This window comes from Orycteropus afer, unplaced genomic scaffold, assembly GCF_000298275.1.
Source record: "Orycteropus afer afer isolate SDZICR_OR568_19922 unplaced genomic scaffold, OryAfe1.0 scaffold00267, whole genome shotgun sequence".
Classification (NCBI taxonomy): Eukaryota; Metazoa; Chordata; class Mammalia; order Tubulidentata; family Orycteropodidae; genus Orycteropus; species Orycteropus afer.
This window is the reverse complement of record NW_006921854.1, coordinates 1,178,365-1,182,289: the sequence shown is the minus strand read 5'-3', so window position 1 is coordinate 1,182,289 and position 3,925 is coordinate 1,178,365.

Here is a 3,925-nt window from a genome sequence, read left to right as displayed (position 1 = left end):
TGATATCACCTTGACTTCCTCTCCAGATGAAAGTTCTATAACTACATCATTTATTCCTCCTTTCATTTGGACACTGTGTCATTTAAGGATTGATATCTCTAGTTCCCTGTTTTCAGTCTTTTGGCTTTATTTTATTTTTGAGAGTTCTTTTTCTGGATTGGTATCTGTCTTGTGTCCTAATCTCAAGCTTCTGCCTGATGTTGGTTCTCTGTCCAAAGGACTCCCTTTAATATTTCTTGTAGAGTTTGTCTGGTTTTTACAAATTCCCTTAATTTCTGCTTATCTGAAAAAATCTTTATGGCATTTGTTGATATGAGGAAAATTAGGCCACTTATGTGTCATATTGGATATGCATGTGTAGAAAGCCACATGCATACCCAAGGCAAGACACATGTCCAGAAGGCCCTAAGGTAATCATAAACTTTCTCCTAAGGTGAATCTCCTGGTTAAGTGTGCATGTGGTTAAGGACTGCCCCCAGCATAGAGCCATTCTGCAAAGACTGCAAGAATTTTTTATTTTTTCCAATAGTTATTCTTCTGTTTGTTTGTTCTGTATCCTTACAACTTTCATTTATTTGCCTTAAAACCCTGTACTACACTACAGAACTTCAAACACAATGCTGCACAGAATTAGAGACAGCAGGTCTTGTTTCTAACCTTATAGTACAGGGAATGTTTTCAGCATTTTGTATGATCATTGTGAGAGGTTTTTGGTAGTTAGCCTTTTTGTGTGTCTGTGTTCATGCATGAGAGCGACTGTTATTTTCTCTTCTGGTTCTGTCTTTGTTTGGCTTTGGTATTAAGGTTGTATTAACCTCATAAAGTGAGTTGGAGAGTTTCCCCTTTCTTTTCATTCTGAGGAATAGTTAGCATAAGACTGGACTGACCTGTCTTTAGATGTTTGCTAGAAGTTATCTGAAGCACTGTATAGCCCTTGTGTTGTCTCAATAGGAAGATTTTGTTCTTAATGGCTATAGGACCATTGTTGGGCTTACTGGCTCTACGGTTGATATTTTTCAAAAATTCTTTGGCGATTATCTCTTGATCTTTATATAATATGGATAATATACTTTATCCAGAACGCTGGGAACTTTGGTTAAATATGTATTAGAATTTCTCCCTCTGTTCTCCATATTACTCAAGTGTCCCTTGAAACTTTTCTTTTTCTCTCTGAACTGTCTTCTGGACAGTTTCTCAAAGTCTGCCCGTTTACCAAAGTTTCCTCTGCCCGTGTCTAATCTGCTGTTTGACACTTCATTAAGTTTCACATTTCAATACATTAAAACTTTCACTTTTTAAAACTCGAATTTTTTGATTTCCTGGTCATTTTTGAGGGTCTTTCCCTGATTTCTCTTATTCCTCATTCTTTTTTTTTTTTTTTAAATATAGCAAACTTACTTATTTTTTATTATGTGATAATTTCTATATAGGAAGTCTTTCTGTATTATTTCTATTATTGTTTCTTTTATTATCTCTTGCTCATTGTGACTTATTTCTTTGTGATTTTTTTATTATGAGAAATTATTATTATTTCAATTATTTGTTGAAATTCTGTGTAGGGAAATTCTGTGAACATGGACTATAGTTTTTTTTAATCAGGGAAGATTTGTGTTTGCTTCTGTCAGGTACTTAGGGGAATTTCAGTCTTGTAAATTGCAATTCTTAGCTTATAATTTCTAGAACCACCAGATGATCTATAATCAGTTCCCAAACCCATTGATGCTCAGGCTGATGGCTGCAAATTACCAGGTGAAACTTTTGATTGGTTTGTTTCCACTCAGATGCAGACCTCAAAAGTCAGTCTTCGTTGATGGCTAGCTGTTTTTTTTGCTCTCTCTCCCTCTTTTTTTTTTTTTTTAAATTCACCCTTTCCCCAAGGGTCTAACCTTAGTAATGAATCTTGTGTGGTCCAAAGTTTCTGCTATGTGTAGATGTGAAGCACTGGATGGAATACTATGCAACAATAAAGAATAATGGTTAATCCAAGAAACATCTCATAACAAGGAAGAATATGAAGGACATAATGTTTACATTTCAAAGTTCTTTGATGTTTGCTTCCTCCTTGATTTTGGGTTCCCACTTGTTTCTAACATTGGTAGATTTCTTTACTTTCTTGTAGGCTCATTGAATTATTTAAAAAATTTATTTTTATTTTCCTTTTCTTTTAAATTAACAACTATTTTTAGGTGTTCATGGCAAGTTGCTTTCAACATCTCTCTTCCATCCTCTGACCAGAAATAGAAATTACATAAATTATTACTAACAATTTTCTCTCAAAATTCCTTTTTTTTTTTTTTGAAAATTTTGTTGTACTTTAGGTGAAAGTTTATGTAGCAAATTAGTAGCCCATTCAATAATCCATGCACAAATTGTTCTGTGACATTGGTTGCAGTTCCTGCAATATGTCACACTTCCCCATTTCCATACTGGGTTCTCTATTTCTGTTTCTCTGGTTTCCCTGCCTCTCCCTGCCTTCTCATCTTTGCTTTTGGGCAAATGTTCCCTTTTGCTCTCATGTGGTTGATCGTTTTAAGGAGCTCATTCCTTACGGGTGTGATTGTTTATTTTATATAGATCTGTCTGTTATTTTGCTGTAGGTGAACTCCATAAGTGGTTTCAGTTCCAAGTTAGAAGGGTGCCTTAGGGTTATAACCTCAGGAGCTCCTCCAGTCTCTATCAGACCAGTCAGTCTGGTCTTTTTATTTTTATGAATTTGATTTTTGTTCTACGTTTTTTCTCTCATTCTGACTGGGACCTTCTATTGTGTTCCTGGTCAGAATGATCATTAGTGGTAGCTGGGCACCATCTAGGTCTTCTGGTTTCTGGCTATAGGAGGCTGTGATTCATGTGGGCCATTAGTCCAAAGGACTAATGGCTTCCTTGTGTCTCTGATTTTCTTCACTCTCCTTTGCTCCAGACAGGAAGAGACCAATAATTGTGTCTTACATTATTGCTCACAAGCTCTTAATATCCCAAATGCTATTCTCCAAACTTGAATGTAGAACCTTATCTTTGTGAACTAAATTACTCCAACTGACTTAGATGTCCCCCAAGACTATAGTCCTCAGCCTTCAAGCCTAGTAACTTAGGCCTGTAAGGTATAAAGAAGTTTCTGTAACCAGGTCTCCTATGAACTTTGTGTGAGATATATATATATATATATATATATATATATATATATATATATGAATATACATGTAGCACATAGTTACCTTTTATTCTTTTATACCTCTCAGTGTCTTTTGTGTATGTGTTATCTATGGTAGCTTTTACACTACAATAGCAGAAGGGAGTTGTTGTGACAGAGACTGTGTGGCCCAGCAGAGCCTGAAAAGGTATAGTACATGAGCCTTTCAAGAAAGAGTTTATTGACCTTTCAGTTTTACCCAACACAGGAAGATGAGAGAGAAAATTGCTAAGAAGAGGATAGTTCTTCATTAATTCATGAGGGTGGGTGTTTATTTACTGCAAGTTATTTCTTGTTCAAACATTTCTCAGATTCTCTTTGTGTTGATAATCAATATTGTCATGATACCAGTCACATTATTTTTAACGTTGTGCTCTCCACGATATGCGTTACTGAGATTACCTTAGCTGCATGGCAACCAGCAGAGCTCTGAAATTTCTGTGTTGCTTCTTCCATTTATATTTGCCATTTTTCAAAACAGAAAATGTCCAAGTTCCATACAGTGTAGGAGTTTTCCATTCACTCTGCAGAGGCATGTGACGTGAGGAGGAAATAAAGTCTACAGCCGATATATGTTAAAGCAGCTTTCTTTTTTTCCTGGGAGTTAACATCATTTTGTCAAATAAGTTAAAATAACTTTCTTCCTTTGGCAGAGATTGGACTTCCAGCAGCCGATGGCAAAGCTGTTGTCTGGAGGAGGGAATGATGTGTTATTGTATAACACTCACAATTATGAGT